Source organism: Caretta caretta, chromosome 1 (genome assembly GCF_965140235.1).
Source record: "Caretta caretta isolate rCarCar2 chromosome 1, rCarCar1.hap1, whole genome shotgun sequence".
Taxonomy (NCBI): domain Eukaryota; kingdom Metazoa; phylum Chordata; order Testudines; family Cheloniidae; genus Caretta; species Caretta caretta.
This window is the reverse complement of record NC_134206.1, coordinates 243,215,873-243,234,938: the sequence shown is the minus strand read 5'-3', so window position 1 is coordinate 243,234,938 and position 19,066 is coordinate 243,215,873. Positions and strand designations below refer to the sequence as shown.

Genomic DNA, 19,066 nt, shown 5'->3' with positions numbered 1-19,066 from the left:
TCTCCAGCTCTTGCTCGTTAAATTTCTTCCTCACCCCCACAAGCATGTAGTACCTTCCTCTGAAATGTCTGGTACTGGCCACTGTCAGAGACAGGATACCAGGCTAGAGAGATAATTGGTTTGATCTGGTATGCAAGTCTCTATGTTCTTAATTGGGGATGTGGTAATAGGATATTTTCTACCTCTAGGTGATCAGTACAAATCTGGCCCAGATCAGTAGTAACTGAAAGTTGCATATCACCTGAAGGCTGATTTGTGGTTTATGAGAAATAATTTCATGGTCTCAGTCTAGCCCCTAGTAGAAAATTGTCCAAATTGCCAAAACTACTGTACCACCATTGTCGGCATTAATTGCCCCCTTGCTGGCAATCTCAGCACTGTGACAAAGAACTAATTGAGGTGTGTGACAGAACCATACATTCATGCCCTACAAGTGATATCTGCAGATTGGAATTGAGAGAGCTTGTACTGTTGTTGCTAGCTCTGCACTTGTTCTCTTCATAAATACTGTACTTTATTCTCCAGGAATGCCAGTCTGACATCTTTGGTCATCAATAAGTCTCTATCCTTGAACCTGTAACAGTTGCACAGGGTACTGCCACTAACCCTACCTTTTGTTGTTAAGTTGTCTAAGCCGCTCCTCTTCCTCTCGTTTTATCACTTTAATATCAACAACAATTTCCCCTTGACACAGTGCCCATTTGGTGCTGCAGGCAGAGAAGCCTGAGCAATAGCACCGTGACATCAGAGGTAATTCAGCCAGTCATCACTCCCTCCCTCCACTAACGCTAATTCTGCTGCCTGCTTTGGTCATCTCTCCCCTTGACAGTGCCCATTTGGTACTGCAGCCAGACCAGGCAAAGGTAAATGAAGGGAGCCATAGTGAAAATCTCCAGCCTCACTACTACTGGGCCAGTAAAGCTCCTGATTTGAAGCAGCCCCTGCTGTTCCAATCCTGATCCCCTTTATCCCCCAACTCTGTCAAAGCCCCTCAGCCCTGACCTGTAGTTTCATATGCTGACTCATTTCAACCAATGGGATTGAAGTATGCAAATAAAACAGGAGGGAGGGCATGGTAACTGGTGGAGTTGCCTCTGACCTCATAATGCTTCTTTGCCAGTAGCTCCGAATGGGCAGTATGCGGAGATCAGGCTTTTCTGATTTTCTGGTTTTCTCATCTTCACCAAAATCAATCAAGTTCTTCCCACTGATGACTAGAATGTTCCCTGGAAGTTTGCAGTTGATTGGACGCAATCTTCAAAAAGTGCCATCAAGCTGAGTGTTAAGCCTTACTTTGCTTGGCCAAACAGTGCGTTATATTGTAACAAATCTGTGGTCACCTAAGGACTTCCCAAGTTCTCTTAGGTTGCATACCTTGCATACTTTGAACTTCATAGTGACAGATGGGATAGAACTCAAGTCTCCCTGTTCCAACAACCCAGGCCCTTACCAAATTAACTAAAGGAGAATGTCTGTTAGCAGTATAGGGCCTATGACACATAATAGAGCAAACTCAATTCCATCCAGTAGAGAGTACCCATACATATAAACATTATGTTTATTGCAGCTGTTCTGATCCAGCTGTCACTGTGAATACTAATCTTTTGGCCAAGCCCCTTCTTTTCAGTGGTTGCTCAGGTGATAATGCTTGTCAGGTCTGCTATCAAGGCCCAGTTCCCATCAACTGAATTGACATAAGAGAGACAAGGATAAAATGTTCCAAAAGATGCACCTGATTTGCAAATGGAGAATGAATAGGCGAAACTGAGCGGTTACACATGCAATTTGGGTGTGTGTATTTTAGCAGGTTGATTCAAACTGTGTGCAGTTGTGCAATTTGGATTGCAGGGGTCTCTGCTGGAATTTTATTTGCTTTCCACTCATGGGAGTGTGTAGCTTCTGAATTTTGCTACGCATCTCTGCCTAGATTGAACACAAAATCTCAAAGTGCTCCTCAGTCAAAGATGCCGGGTTTGACCTTGCTTTGTGTCTGTCCAGACTACAGGTTACAATGCAAAACTGTAGCTCAGTCCCATCTGTGCTGAGAAGGGTCACAAATCTTTCAGCAAACGTGGGCTGAGTTTGTGCCAAATCCCAGAATCAGTTGTTTTTTATGGTTTTTGGGAATCTTGTTGAAAGTGTCACATGGCTCCAAAATTTACCCGAGAGAGCAAACCTAGCATGTGATCACAGGTCTATGATGTTAGGGAAGAAGAGGACTTTTGTTGATCTAATTCCAGACTGCTGAGTTGTCAGTGTCAATTATCCCATTAATGTTCAACACCTTTACAGTACTTTGTATATGCAGGATTCATGAGCATCTGTATATCGAGGGGAAAACTCATGTCTGAAAGGAGGTGTGAAATAAGGCACCCTTGGATCATATAGATTTCAGAGTAGCAGCCATGTTAGTCTGTATCCGCAAAAAGAAAAGGAGGACTTGTGACACCTTAGAGACTAACAAATTTATTTGAGCATAAGCTTTTGTGAGCTATAGCCCACTTTAATGAAAGCTTATGCTCAAGTAAATTTGTTAGTCTCTTAGGTGCCACAAGTCCTCCTTTTCTTTTTTTGGATTATATAGAAAACAAAGACCAAAGGCTATAAAAATATTAAATGCAGAAAACTTTACAACTACCATTAAAAATATCTCTCATTTCCCTAATGCCTTTTATCCTGAAAAATCCCAGAATGGTTCACAAATATATATGCAATAGAAACACTTCACCCATCACTGAAGTGCCACCACCTCTGACTGAAACACAACAGCTATTGAACAGTGCAACAACTTAGGACAGAAAGGAGGAAAAAATACTGTCTCTAACAGAAATTTCAGGAAAAATGTAGCAAGGCCGAATGTAATTACTCATGTTGGCATTTGGCCAAGTTAACACTCCAATTCTTGTGAAAAGCAACATGTTGTCTTTAATGACCACAAGTGTGGTCAGGCTTTCATTTATCTCATCTGAAAGATAGCATCTCCAGCAGGTTAGCACTGTCTAGCATCATGATGGATCATTGATTCAGTACTGACTCAGAGGAGGAGTACTGCCCACTGAGTTACGCACATCACTTCCTGCAGAACCTGGATTTTCCTTGGAGTAATGACCAGCCTCACCACTGCCTAGCTGGTGAGACCAGATGAGATCATGACCTCTGAGGTGGTCTGGCTGCAGTTAAATATAGAGAGATACTGAAAAGCAGTTTTCATAGTAAATGTTGGAAGGTTTTTTTGAACGATTGGATCTTGGGTTACAGATCTCAAAAACAAGAAACCTTCTTTAACTGACTTAATAATAGTATAGTTTTTAAAGTACTTGTTTGGCCAGTGCTGACTACATGCTTACACAGCTACCCCTGGCCTGGGACGGATCTAAACCACAATGGCTAAGTATAGAGGCCTCTAAAATATTTTCATATATACAGTGCCTGAATACACAAACATAACCAGTCTCTCTTCTGCCTACAAGAGCAATATTTTCCACAGGATTGGTATTGACAGAGGTTTTCCCCTGTAGTTATAGTTATCTATTAAAATAAAAAGCCTCCAGAATTGCATCCCTCTGCTGAACCCGCCTTCACCCCACCTTGAATCCAATATAAGCAATGTCATCTCTTTCTGAGGAAAAATAAGACTTTTCATTCTGTGTCCAAATAGCTTGTTAAAAACACCACAGAGGAGGATTCAAACACCAGGACACTAGTGCCAGGATTCACAGCCCTAGCTTCTGAGAACAGCAGGATCTGTGCACTAAGGCACTAATTCTGGTAGTCACTCTCCTAGCCTGGAAGCATGATAGGATTCATGTACAATGCAACCAGAGCTGCAGTTCACCTCCAGTCTACACTAGAATCGCTACAGCTCTCCCGTTTACTCCACCTCCCCGAGCAGAGCAGGAGAGCTTCCTCCACCAACATAGCGCTGTCCATACTGGTGCTTAGGTTGATGTAATTTGTCACTCCGGGGAGGGGGTGGTTTTTCCATACCCTGGAGTAACTTAAGTTACACCAAAGTAACCGCTAGTGTGTACAGGCTCCTGTGGATGCAGTGAAATCCATACACCCTTGCAGAGAAAGTACATCTGTGTGCAACCCCTAGTTTGTGTGCAGCACTCTGAAGCCCATGGGTTCTATTTTGTAGTGAAAGTCTATCTCTTAGGGTTTTTCTACGCTACAAGGACTACAGCGGCAGAACGACACATCAGCACTGTAGCTACGCTGCGATAGCACTGTAGTATAGACATTTGTTAAAGCAACAGAAGCAGTTTTTCTGCTGCCATAGTAAATCTACTTCCTTGAGAAGTGGTAGCTAGATCGACAGAAGAATTCTTCCGTCAGTCTAGCAGTGTCTACAGTGCAGGGTAGGTCGACCTATGTTGCACAGAGCGTGAATTTTTTCACAGCCCCGAGTGATGTGGCTAGGTTGATCTAATATTTAGGTGTAGAGCTTTTTTAGACTTAGAACTTGCCTGACCCCTTTGAGATCTCTGTGTGCCTCCCTCTTTCTCTTTGACAGCACAGGCAGCTCCTTCTAAGCAGTTCACTGTTCTTTCTCTACAGTATTCCTCAAAGATGTTTCTGCTGTTACCCAACCTTGGGTCTGTTGTGTACCTATTTTTCTGTTGACATAATATATTCTTGTGTATATGATTTGTGGATTCTGTGCTGAGGTGAGCATGTGATTGTAGGCAGTGCATAGATATTGTGCTAGTGGGAATGACGTCACAATTTGACGGTGGATTGTGTCACACACAATTTGTGTGCTGGTAGGAATGCCAGTGTGACTGCACTCCCAGACTGTGCGCTTCAGGGAGCAACATCTGGTTTGTGAGACATGTATAGGTTTTATGTAGGAATAGGTGGTTCTCAGGTATCTATAGACTCTACCATTATTTCCATCAGGATTGTCCATTATGGCTACGGATCCTTTGCTGGCACAGAAGCAGTTCTGGGAATCTCCCAGCTTTTATGATAACAAGACCTTGCGTCCCTTTTTGGAATCAGTCAGTCTCTTTGTATGTTTGTGTCAGAGCTGAACATGAGAAACCTCTTATAACACAGAACCAGTCAAATAGGCTTAGTCTGTTTACACTTATTTGACTTGAATTGTATCTGAAAAGAAGATTTATCATCTTACATGTTCCCATTCAAAGGCCATTCTCTAGGAAAGCAGAGTACAGAAGGGATGGGGGGATGGAAAATTCATGCTTGCTAGAACCTGCCCTGGCATAGGGAATGACTTCTGAGAGATTTCCCATACCATGCCCCGGAAGTGGTGGTGATGATGATTACTAACACTTCTCACTTCCATGGTGACTTCCATCCAAAGATCTCAAGGTACTTTACAGACATTCATGAATTTAGCCTCACAACACCCCATAGGTTAGCTGTGGCATTCTCATTTTACATCTGAGGCACAGAGGGATGATGTGATTTACCTAAGATCATGCAGTGAGCCTTGAAAAGAGCACTCAGCAATTCTGAAAGTCAGGCTATAAGTCTCCTAGCTCCCAGTTCCCTCTTCTTACCACTAGACCACCCTTTTGCATAGTAGCAGAGGAGAGGCATACAGCATGTATATAGGGCATTCTATTGTAATTTCCTAGGGATAGCATTATTTCTGTTCTTCTCCCCTTCCTTTTATTTCACTCTGCTCAATCACGCTCTCCAGCTGCCTGCTCTGTTAGTGATGAGTGGGGCTCTGTGTCCGTCACGGAGCCAGCTGCTCAGGCAGCCCTGGGAACAGCCACACCGGCCACTGCTAGAACGGCTCTGCAGTCAGCCCCTTGAGCGGTCCTGCAGCCAGCCGCACCGGCCGCTGCTCTGGCAGCCTTGGGCTGCTAGCCCTAGAGACCGCTTGAGCAGCTGCCAATCCAGCTGGCCCTGGGGCTAATTCCCCCCCCCCAGCCCCCGGCGGTGGCTAGAGTGGCAGCAGGCTCCCCAGGACTCTCCCTTCGGCAGGGGCTGGAGCAGCAGCAGGCCCCCTGGGGTTCCTCACCTGCAGTGGGCCCCTGGCTTTCCCCCCACAGCGTGTCCCCCTCCCCCAAGATTCATTCATGGGTATTTTTAGTAAAAGTCATGGACAGGTCATGGAGGCCATGATTTTTTGTTTTTTGCCCCAACCTGTCCATGACTTTTATTAAAAATACTCATGATTAAATCGTAGCTTTAGTGATAAGACTGGAATTGAAGTAGTATCTTGGAAAAAATATAGTGATACTGTAAGCAGCAGGCTGGTATGTGTGTTTTAAAATTGCAACTGTCCAGCTTGCAACCAGTATGGGGTCCCTATTAAGGACTAGAAAGGGGTTTCCTCCTTCTAATTATTTTCTTGGGACATCGTATACATGTGAAATAATTGGCAAGTGCCCCATGAAGTCCAGAGGTCCATAATGTTAGTGCTGGGATAGGAGAGTTTTGTGAAATGGATACCAGAAACAGGGATGGCCTTAGTCATTGTGCCTGTCAGTCCCTGATTCTCTTCTATCCCACCTAGATCCCAGAGCTACAATAGATCCTGGAATCCTGATCCTGTGAACTCTTGAGTGCCTCTTGCAAGATGCCAAGTGCTCTCAATTCTCAGTGACTTCAATGGGAATTGAGGGTGCTCAGTATTTCACAGGATGGGCCCCTAGGTGGGAAGGACAGAATCATACCTCCAGTTGGTTCATGCTGGAACACATCAGCTAGATCATTGAGATGTTCGGACCAAACGGAAATGAAGCAGTTGGATTCTAGGATTTTAAAGGAACGTGTGGGACTGGGGTGAAGAGACTAGTTAATAAGCCTCTCCATTTCTCAACGATCATTCTCCTGAAGTGTCAAAGCATTTTACAAATAGTCAATTATTGGTCTTCTCAATACCCCTGTGACTGAGTGACTCTTAAATCACTGGAATCCTGGGCTCCAATCCTGTTGGGCCATTATTTATTTATTTATTTAAAATTTTAGGACTAGAAGGGACTTCATTAGGTCATCTAGTCCAGTCCCCTGCACTGAGAAAGGGTTAAATATTATCTTACTGATGGTCCCCAAAGTTTTTACCTCACGCTCCCCCTTACCTCTGTCCATGCCCTCCCTGGGGCCAGGAGCAGGACCATGGCTCAGGGAGCGGGCAACGTGGACAAGGGTAAGACAGCTGAGGCTGGGTCAGAAACCGGGGCAGGGGCCAGAAGTGGAGTTGGGTGGCACTCCCTCTCCGCCCCCCCAGGGGGGCTGGCCCAGGCCTCAGCCGCACACTCCCGAACAGTCCTCCCTGCCCCCCTAAGGGGGTGCATTCCACAATTTGGGGACCTCCGATCTAGACCATCCCTGACAGGTGTTTGTCTAACCTGTTCTTAAATACCTCTAATGACAGGGATTTCACAACCTCCCTAGGTAAAGTGTTCCAGTGCTTAACTACCTTTAGAGTTAGGAAGTTTTTCCAAATGTGTAGCCTAAACTTTCCTTGCTGCAATTTAAGCCCATTACTTCTTGTTCTGTCCTCAGTGGTTAAGGAGAACAATTTATCACCCTCCTCCTTATAACAACCTTTTATGCACTGGAACACTATTATCATGTCCCCCCTCAGTCGTCTCTTCTCCAGACTAAACAAACCCAATTTTTTCAATCTTTCTTCATTGGTCATATTTTCTAGACCTTTAATCACTTTTGTTGCTCTCCTCTGGATTTTCTCCAATTTGTCCACATCTTTGCTGAAATGTGCACCTAGAACTGGACACAATACTCCAACTGACACCTTATCAGTGTGGAGTAGAGTGGAAGAATTATTTCTTGTGTCTTGGTTACAACACTCCTGGTGATATATCCCAGAATGATGTTAGCTTTACACTGTTGACTCATATTTAGCTTGTAATCCACTGTAATATCCAGATCCCTTTCTGCAGTACTCCTTCCTGGGCAGTCATCTCCCATTTTGTATGTGTGAATGTTCCTTCCTACGTGGAGTACTTGACATTTGTCCTTATTGAATTTCATTCTATTTACTTCAGAGCATTTCTCCAGTTTTTCCAGATCATTTTGAATTCAAATTCTATACTTCAAAAGCACTTGCAACAAGTCCCACCTTGGTATCATTCACAAACTGTATAAGTGTACTCCCTATGCCATTATCCAAATCATTTATGAAGATACTGAATAGAACCAGACCCAAGACAGATCTCTGGGGACGTTACTTGATATACCCTTCCAGCTTGATTGTGACCCATTGATAAAAACATAGACAAAAAGGCCAGAAGGGACCATCATGATCATCTAGTTTGACCTCCTGCACATTGCAGCCCACAGAACGTTGCCTGTAATAGACCCATAACTGCTGACTGATTTACTGAAGTCCTCAAATCATAATTTAAAGTCTTCAAGTTACAGAGAATCCACCACTTACTCTAATTTAAACCTGCAAATGACTTGGGCCCCATGCTGCACAGAAAGTGGAAAACGTCCAGGTCTCAGCCAATCTGACCCAGGGGAAAATTCCTTCCCAACCCCAAATATAGCGATCAGTTAGGCCCTGAGCATGTGGGCAAGACCCATCAGCTAGACATCTGAGAAAGAATTCTCTATAGCAACTCAAAGCCCTCCCCACATAGTGTCCCATTACCAGCTGTTGGAGATATTTGCTACTAGCGGACGCAGATCTGCTACATGCCATTGTAGGCAGTCTCATCATACCATCCCCTCCATAAATGTATCAAGCTCAGTCTTGAAGCAGTTAGGTTTTTTGCCCGCACTGCTCTCTTTGGAAGGCTGTTCCAGAACTTCACTCCTCGGATGGTTAGAAAACTCCATGTAATTTCAAGCCTAAATTTGTTGATGGCCAGTTTATATTCATTTGTTCTTGTGTCCACATTGGCGCATAACTTAAATGACTCCTCTCCCTCCCTAGTATTTATCCCTCTGATGTATTTATAGAGAGCAATCATATCTCTCCTCAGCCTTCTTTTTGTTAGGCTAAACAAGTCAGGCTCTTTGAGTCTCCTCTCATAAGGTAGGTTCTCCATTCCTCTGATCATACTAATAACCCTTCCCTGCTCCTGTTTCAGTTTGAGTTCTTTTTCGTTAAACATGGGAGACCAGAATTGCATGCAGTATTCCAGATGAGGTCTCACTAGTGCCTTGTATAATGATACTAACACTTCCCTACTCTCTGAGTACACTTTCCCAACCTTGTGTACCTACCTTATAGTAGGTTTGTCTAGGCTATATTTTTCTAGGCATGTGAGACAGTATCAAAAGTCTCACTAAAGTCGAGATGAATCACTTCTACTGCTTCCCCCTTCCTGTATCCACAAGACTTTTTGCCCTGTCAAAGAAAGCTATTAGGTTGGTTTGACATGATTTGTTTTTGACATGATGTGTTTTGTGTTGACTGTTTCTCATCACCTTAGTTTGGAAGGCTCATAATAATATTTAGGGCACATTTATCTATATCACATTAAAAAAACCCTACTTTTACAATGCAGAGAGTAGTCTCTTCTCAAGATAGGTCCGGGACTGGAGTAGCCAGGGATGCTCCAAGTCAGGCCTGAGATACTTTGTTTGAGATTTGGAGTTCTGTTTGCTGATATAGAGAAGAGAGTCTCTGGCTATGTAGATGGAGAGCAGCCTTTACTTCATAATGGAGACTGTGAGGTGTACAGCACTATCTGCGGAGAGCAGAATGGATACAGAGAGAAGGATCTTGAAGAGTGGAGCAGTCCATATAAGGCTTTGGGATAGTAGGCCATGTAAAAGATTCACAGCTTAGAGACTAGAAAATAATGGTTTCCCTATTGTTGTTTTACCTGATGTCACTTTTTTTTTTAAGGGGAGCAGGTGGAATAAGAGGTGACTCTTTATCTAACTCCATGTTTCCAATAATAATGAATAAAACAAGTAGGTCAAAATTTTCAGTATGACTGCTGATTCTGAGTACCTCAATTTTTGAATGCCCAACTTGAGACACGTTAAAAGGGCTTGATTTTCAGAGGAGTTGAGTCACCCACCCTCTGAAATTCAGGCCCCTTTAAGGTAATTCAGGTAGGTCAGCCAAAATCTCTTGTTGCTTTTGATAATCTTGGCCATTAGCCCTTTTCATCTGTAGATCTCGTAACTCTTTAAAAACCAAGCAGATGTTGTTATCCCCATTTTACAGATGGTGAAACTGAGACACAGAGAAATTAAATGATTTGTCCAAGGTGTCACGGTTGTTATGTTTGCAGAGTCAGGAATAGAAAGAACCACCTCTCTTGAGTTCCAGTCCCATGCCCTATCCACTGGACCACTCTGCCTCCCAGTCCCTTTCTTTTAGTTCAGCAAGGCACACAGGGCTGGAATTGGTTCAGTTTCTGAAGCGCTTTGAACAACAGGTGTTCAGAACACTGCATCTCTTCACTGGTGAGGACTTCCCGGGGCAATGACACTGTGGTGGTTCTTTAGAACTGGAGTTCGGGATTGGTCCTGTGGGTACACAGAGATGAAACTGTGATTGAGATGGTTGGTGGTTTCTGCAGCTGCAGTGGTCAAGGCTTTTGGCTGGGTCTGTCTGAAAGTGGCACAGAGGAAAAAACAAAGAGAGGGAGGGAGGGTCATAAACACCCCCATTCTCTCCTGGTAATCCCTTAAAAATAATTGCAGACCCAAACCTCTGGCCTCCAGCAAATTTTCCACTCGATTAGAGGCTTTTGTGAGGCTGGGGAAAGGGACCCGCAGACTTGCACATTGTGCTGGTGCCCGAAACTTCCAGCTGGGATTTTTTCCATCAAAAGGGGATTTTAGTAAAACCATTATAAAGGGCTTAGTCACAGAAAAGCAGTTGAGCTGTGAGACAGGGGTAGATTAGCATTAACATGCTTGTTTTTGGCACTAAGGACAGGGATGCAAGTTACACCCAGCCACTCACATACAGCCTCCCTCTGTTTGAGTTCCTGGCAGGTGTGTGACCGAGATGTCATCCTAGTATATTGGGCATAGAAATATACTGAGATGGGGGTGGGGACTGGAAAGCTCAGACAGATTCTAATGCAGTGCTGTCCAGGTGACTAGAATGAAAGTTACTGGGATCTGGTTGCTGTTTGGTGAAATGAAATTAAGGGGGTTTCAGGACTTTTGCTTCTCAAAAAGCACCACTGGCACTAATGAAACACATTGTTAGCAATCTCAGGGGCCAAACTGTGTCTTGGCCTCTCACCTCTAGATGTGGTCCCTCCAAGTTCAGGCTAAGGGCTTGTCTTCGCTACGGGGCTAAATCAGCACTGCTGCAATCGATGCAGCATCAACTTAACAGGCCTGGTGAAGACGCTCGCCCATCAACTTCAGTACTCCACCTCAATGAGAGGCAGAAGCTATGTCAGTGGGAGCGCCTCTCCCGCCGATATAGCGTGGTGGAGACACCACCGTAAGTGGATGTAAACTACATCAACTTAAGTTACATAAGTTGTGTAACTTACATCAACTTACCGTGTAGTGTAGACATTGGTGAGGACAGTTTGCCAGTGCAGCTGACACTACTGCTTCCTACGCTCTACCAGACCTGTTCTGTAACTAGAAAACGTCAGTTTCCAGGCCTGTCTGGTCAGAAACTTTCACCAGCACTAAGTTCACTTTATGAGGGAAACTTATCAATCCACAATGACTGAAAACTTCCAAATATTGAATTTTTTTGCTACAGCAAATCATGCTACTAGGAGTGGAATAGCTTGGAGCAACTCTACAACTAGCATTCACATATTAGTCCACACAGTGACTCTTGATGGAAGGGGTTGGTATGGCAGTTGTTGGGAGCTTTCCTGCATGTCAGTGCTCCTCTGTCCTGTCCATCTTTTCCAGGTGCTATTTTATAGAGTCTGAAAAGGCAATGCAGCCTTTGCTACTTATGAGGTAGTAGTCACTGCACTGGGCTGGGAGTCTGGAGAGGTGGGTTCTATTCCTGGTTCTGCCACTAATCTCCTGTATGACCTGTCACTTCACCTCCATGCACCTCTGTTTACCATCAGTAAAACTGGAAAAATGATACGTCCCTTCCTTTGTAAAGGACTTTGATATCTGTGAATGAAATGAGCTATAAAGAGCTAATTAAATCCTGTGGTTCTCTCTCCCCTCCTCCTGACTGAAAAGGATGGTGTCAGCATAACTATTGCATAGAAGTTAAAAGATGTGAATGACCTTTTATTATTTCTTTCAATTCAAATGCAAAAGAGGACTTCCCTCGACATCTGTAGGCACCTTAATATTTACAGAACAGCCACCCCAGAAACATAGCAAAATCCACACAAAACAAAATTAAATGAACATAAACAATCACTGAAATGACAAGAATATAGCCTATTCCATTATAATTTCTATACCTCTCCAAAAGCCATTGCAAATAAATGGTCTTTGCAGCATGCTCTTAATGACAAAATATTTAGGCTATATGGGAGTGGCATTGGGGTAAGGATGCGGGATCCAGAATCTCTGCGTGCACACAGAGAACACCCCATCAGTAGCTCCCTCTTTTGTATAACAAAGGGGGTCTATCTCGGGCTCTCACCTGACTACGTCTGTGATGGTACGGCATGGGTAAAGATTTCAGAGTAACAGCCGTGTTAGTCTGTATTTGCAAAAAGAAAAGGAGTACTTGTGGCACCTTAGAGACTAACCAATTTATTTGAGCATAAGCTTTCGTGAGCTACAGCTCACTTCATCGGATGCATCACGAAAGCTTATGCTCAAATAAATTGGTTAGTCTCTAAGGTGCCACAAGTACTCCTTTTCTTTTTGAATGGGGAAAGAGGCAGTCTCAATCAGGCAAGTCCCAAACTGTTTAGGGCTTTTTAGTCAAAATCAATGTCACCTGAAACCCCACAGGCAACTAAAGTAGGCCATTGAACATAGGTATCATATGTGCTCAAGACAAGATACACAGCTTAATAAGCAGGCAGCTTCCTTCTATACCAGCTTCAGTTTCCAGCTGCATTCAAGGTATTACCCCCTATATGGGTCTTGTATTCACCAGGAAACAAAGGTGCATTCTCATCTTGAGTTAGCTAACATGATTTAAAAACCTAGTGAAGACAAGGCAGTCTGTAGTTTTCACATGAGCGATCAGGTTGAGTTAACACACCTCTTTTTTTTTTCCTAGTGAAGACTCAGCAACAGAGGGTATTGCAGTCATCTAATCTAGAAGTGACAAAGGTGTGGATAGCAGTAACCACATCCACATCTGAAAGAAAAGGTAGCGACCTCCAGGTCAGGCACAGGTGAAAAAATGCTGTCCTGGTTACTTGCTATAATGGGATCATTGAAAAGCAGTTAGGAAGCTAACACCATCCCTAAATTGTGAACATGGGTGACCAATGGCAATTGAACACTCTCAATCAAAGGGACCAGTATAATTTTTGCCATTACCTTTGACTATTTCCCCCAACCCACCATCATCACCTCAATCTTGTCTGGATCGAGCTTTAGCTAGCCAGCCCTCCTCTATGCTCCAGTCTTAAGGGGATGATCACATTGTTTGGGTCAAATGAGATGGAGATAAAGTTGGATGCTGTTCACATACAGAAAGCACCGCAGCCCATGCCTCCTTACTAACCCTCCTAATGGCCCCATATATACACTATAGAAAAGGGGTAACAGAATGGCCTCCTGTGGCTTCCTGCCTTTGGAAAGTGAAGCAACTGTCCGCAACTAACTGTTATGATCCCTGAGAGAAAAGAACAAGCCACAGAAGGGCAGCTCCATCCACTCCTGAGAGCATTCCCAAGCAAGTCAATGGCACCTCCTAACCAACAGTATCAAAGGCAGTTGATGAATCTAACAATATCAGCATGGATACCTGATCTTCATGCAATGCCAGAAGATCATTCACTAAAGCAATCAGCAGAGACTCCGTGCCAAAATCAGTTCTCTTCCCTGACCGATAAAGGTCAAGGAGATCTGAGGTCTCTAAATGTTCTGTGAATTTTCTTGCCACAGTCTTCTCAATAATCTTACTCAAGAATGAAAGCTTGGATGATAATTGGCCCAGCTCATCAACAGCAAGCAATGGTTTCTTGAACAAAGGCCGAACTAGTGCTTTTTCAAAGCAAAGAAAGGTGCTTACTGGTGGAAATAGTCATGGACCTAATATTTTCCCACTGGCCTTCTCCAGCCAGAATGGGCTTAGACCCAAATCACAGGTTGTGACACAAAATTCTCTCACCACTTCCAATATCTCAGTGAGCAACACTAGCTGAAATTCAAGCACAGATGATTTTATTATTTATCACCCCAAAAACATTGCTCTGCTCCCTGGATGCAGGTTGCTTGCTCTGAATCTGATCAGTTTTGTTTTGTCCAAAAAATAAAACATTTCCTCAAAGTTGGGGGAATTCAGGCCAGCCACCAAGCTATTGACAATCCCAAACTAATCTGCAGTCTGAGATTTTTCTGGGTGATATGGTGAAGGTCAAGAACCAGTTATTTGTCCACCGCACATCCAAACGTCAAAATCTTTGTATTATAGCTGATCAGCTTTGGCATGAAATTTCTGCTGCTGATGCCCTAAGCATCTTCCTTCTCACTTCATTTGTTGCAAGTCGTTAGTAAGCCTGTGAGGATGAAGCTGGAGAAAAGAATGTCTACTTTCTGTTCACTCAGTGGTGGATGAAAGTGTATTTTAAAATCCTATGAAATTCTTGATGGAGGGGTCTGTCAGAGGAACAACATTCTTCCCCTGGATATGTCCTGATTCCATTAACCTCCAAGAGTGGACCATCAAAACATGTCCCTGCCCTAGCAGGAGAGAGAGAATCCCCTACCTCAAATTGTAAAAGGCAATGGTCAGTCTATGATATATATGTGCCACCTTCACTTCATTAACCTCCAATCCTAATCCAGATACCAGATCAACCGTGTGCCCAGCTGTAGTAGTTGAGATGTCTGTTACCTGGGATAGTCCCCATGGTCACTCTGGTGGCCATGAAATCCTCTACATGGTTATTGAAATCACTTCAGTGATGCATTCAGTGACCCTAATGCCACAAAGTAAGAACATAAGAATGTTCATACTGGGTCAGACCAACAGTCCATCCAGCCCAGTATCCAGTCTCCCAACAATAGCCAGTGCCAGATGCTTCAAAGGGAATGAACAGAATAGAGCAATTTTTAAGTGATCCATGCCCTGTCATCCAGTCCTAGCTCCTGGCAGTTGGAGGTTTAAGGACACCTGGAGCATGGGTTTGCATCTCTGACCATCTTGGCAAATAGCCATTGATGGACATATCCTCCATAAACTTATCTAATTATTTTTTTAACCCAATTATACTTTTTGGCCTTCACGATATCCTCTGGCAACAAGTTTCATGGGTTGACTCTGCATTGTGTGAAGAACTACTTCCTTATGTTTCTTTTAAACCTGCAGCCTATTAATGTCATTGGGTGACCCTGGTTCTTCCGTTAGGTGAAGCGGTAACACTTACCTATTCACTTTCTCCACACCATTCATGATTTTATACACCTCTATCATATCCCCCATTAGGTGTCTTTTTTCCAAGTTGAACTGTAGCAGTCTTTTTAATCTCTCCTTCTGTGGAAGTTGTACCACATGCCTAATCATTTTTGTTGCCCTTCTCTGTACCTTTTCCAATTCTAATTTTTTTTTTTTTTGAGATGGGGCAATCAGAACATCAGGCATTATTCTAGGTGTGGGCACACCATGGATTTATATAGTGGCCTTAAGATATTTTCTGTCTATTTATTCCTTTCATACTGGTTCCTAACATTCTGTTAGCTATTTTGACTGCTGCTGCACACTGAGCAGATTTTTCAGAGAACTATCCACGACTCCAAGATCTTTCCTGAATAATAACAGCTAATTTAGACTCCACCATTTTGTATGTATAGTTGAGATTTTGTTTTCCGAAGTACATTACTTTGCACTTATCAACATTGAATTTTATCTGCCATTTTGTTACCCAGTCGCCCACTTCAGTGAGATCCCTTTGCAGTCAGCTTTGGACTTAACTGTCTTGAGTAATTTTATATTGTCTGCAGACTTTGCCACCTCATTGTTTACCCCCTTTTCCAGATCATTTATGCTGAACAGCACTGTCCCAGTATAGATCCTTGGGGGATCCCACTACTTACCTCTTCCATTGTGAAAACTGACCTTTTGTTCCTACCCTTGGTTTCCTATCTTCTAACCAATTACTGATCCATAAGAGGACCTTCTCTCTTATCCCATGACTCCTTACTTTGCTTAAGACTCTTTGTTGAGGGACCTTGTGAAAGGCTTTCTGAAAGTCCAAGTACACTCTCAACTGGCTCACCTTTGTCCACATGCTTGTTGACATCTTCAAAGAATTCTAATAGATTGCTGAAGCATGATTTCCCTTTACTTAACACCGTGTTGACTCTTCCCCAATATATTGTGTTCATCTATGTGTCTGAGAATTCTGTTCTTTACTATAGTTTCAACCAATTTGCCTGATACTAAAGTTAGGCTTACCAGTCTGTAATTGCCAGGATCACCTCTGGAGCCTTTTTTAAAAATTTGCTTTACATTAGTTATCATACAGTCATCTGGCACAGAGGCTGATTTAAGCAATAGGTTTCATACCACAGTTAGTAGTTCTGCAATTTCATATCGGAGTTACTTCAGAACTCTTGGTTGAATACCATCTGGTTCTGGTGACTTCTTATTGATTAATTAATCAATTTGTTCCAAAACCTCCTGTACTGACACCTCAATCTGGGACATTTCCTCAAATGTGTCACCTAAAAAAGAATGGCTCAGGTATGGGAATCTCCCTCACATCCTCTGCAATGAAGACCAGTGCAAAGAATTCATTTGGCTTCTCTGCAATAGCCTTGTCTTCCTTGAGTGCTTCTTTTGCACCTTGATCGTCCTCTGGCCCCAGTGACTGTTAGGCAGGCTTCTTGCTTCTGATGTACTTGAAAAAAATTGGCTATTAGTTTTTGTGTCTTTTGCTAGTTGATCAAATTCCTTCTTGGTCTTTTAAACTTGACTTGCCTGAGTTTATGCTCCTTTCTATTTTTCTCATTAGGGTTTGACTTCTAGTTTTTAAAGAATGACTTTTTCCTTTAACTGCCTCTTCTACTCCACTGTTAAGCCATGGTGGCATTTTTTTATTTGTTTGGAGTATACATTTAGTTTGAGCCTCTGTTACTGTGTTTTTAAATAGTCTCCATGCAGCTTGCAAGCAAGTGAGGAACGTAACTGGCTCATGCTGGGATTTTGCGGTACAGCAGGGTGATCAGTGAACACTAAAACAAGTCCTATCTTAAATCCATGCCAGGACACACATATAAGGTGCGGAGGCAAGTGATGTTTTAATCTATACACAAAGGGCACAACTACACCACCTCCTTGCTGATCCCCAATTTAGTTCATGATAACCTAAATACCTGACTGAAGACAACTGCACCAAAACCAGTCCAGGAGTGTATTCCAAACATGTTTCAGCTCTGTGTATAAAGTCAGGGAGAGCCTTATCTTGTATTAAACCATGGATGGCCAAAGTCTTGCCATTCACTTTGTATTAGTTGTAATAAACTGGATCCTTGTCCGCTGATGCCCATCCTTTTGAGAAACAACTATGATCCAAACCAAAGGGATTGAGAATGGAGAAGCTGTGCTCACAATGTTTAATCTTCTAAAAAGGCCTTTTTGTTTAGTCTCATCTTTTCCACTACTTCAGAGATTGAGGAACTTGAGTTCCCACAACCATACTCTCACCCCCTTCTTCTGGGCGTCTGTTTCCCCAGTGCACAGCAGTGTTGTTGGCCATCCAAAGATCATCAAAGGGATGCAGCTGCCAGGGCTGGGTACTCTAATAAGAACCTCCAGGGTGGGCTACAAAATCCTTCATTGAACAAACCCCACCTGACCAACCATCCTTGGCAGCCTCTTTTCAAAAAAAAAACACAAATCCCTTCTATATCTCAAGGCTACACAGATCTGAAAGTTCCAGTCATCCACACTCGCCAACAAAATAAATTGTTTCCCTTCTGCCACATACTTATCACGCCATTTACCTCTAGCCACAATTCTACTGCAGCTAAGATGTAGGGGGGAACATCAAAACTCATCCACCTGATAATTTACTCAAACTCCTCTAAGCCAACTCCCACTGAGACTGGGTAGAGAGAGGTTTTCAAAACCTCTTCACCCCTTCCTGACACTGTGGGCCTCTCTTGCTCACAAGATACACACCACTCACACCAACTCTCCTAAGTTTTAAGTTCTCACCTTCCAAAATGATAGGGAAATATCCGTACTCACAAAGCTATCCTACCTCTATACCTGTCTCAGTTACAAGATTCGATCGCCTTTCAAACTCAACCCTGCTCCAGCACCCATCCTTGAACACTGGCAAAAATGCTTATTTACTAGCCTCCCTCTCATGGAGACCTAAGTGATAAGTGAGAATACAAATATAAATGAGATCCCTCTTGTATCTATAACCTAGGGCTGCTAGTCTCTGGCCCCTGCAAGAAAGCCCCCTTCTCAGATAATATCTTCCACCATTCCAGAATAATTTCAGCACCCCATGTCCTCCCTCCCTATACCCATACTCCACAGATTCAAACATTCACTGTCTCTCTACTCCCAGTTTTAGTGCCAATCCTTTTGTGAAACAATTTCTTCATCCAATCAAAAAGTATGATCTGGCTCAGGTCCAGCTGGGACTGAGGTGGGGATCTGTCTTACAGTAGTTAGCCTCCTTGATGGAGTCCTGGTTGGTGGAAAGATCAGCCTGTAGTTCAGTGGTGGAATGGCTCTGGGTACTGGCTACTGGAGAGTGGGAAATTTCTTTGAAAGAGGGCAGGCCCGCTACATGGAGCATCTAGCCCACTTCAGGGCAGATCAGGATTGTTATATTTAATGGTTCATCTTGCCTCAGATGTCAGTACCTCCAGCCTCATGATCATTTTTGTTGCTCTTTGCTGAACTCCCTCCAGTTTATCAATATATGTCTAGTACTTTTGTCAGCAGAACTATATATGCAATATTCTAGATTAAAGCTCTGACAAACTATGGAGAGGGAGATTGTTTTTTCCTCATCTATGATGTGATGCCTGTACTTATCTCCAAATAGCTCTA

At 43.3% G+C, this 19,066-nt stretch overlaps 1 protein-coding gene across 2 annotated transcripts in view; it reads left to right on the top strand.

Annotated features, from left to right (window-relative positions):
• The window catches only part of WNT5B (Wnt family member 5B), a 99,292-nt gene that overhangs the window by 22,000 nt on the left and 58,226 nt on the right, over positions 1 to 19,066 (top strand). The gene's annotated exons all lie outside the window — the stretch shown is intronic.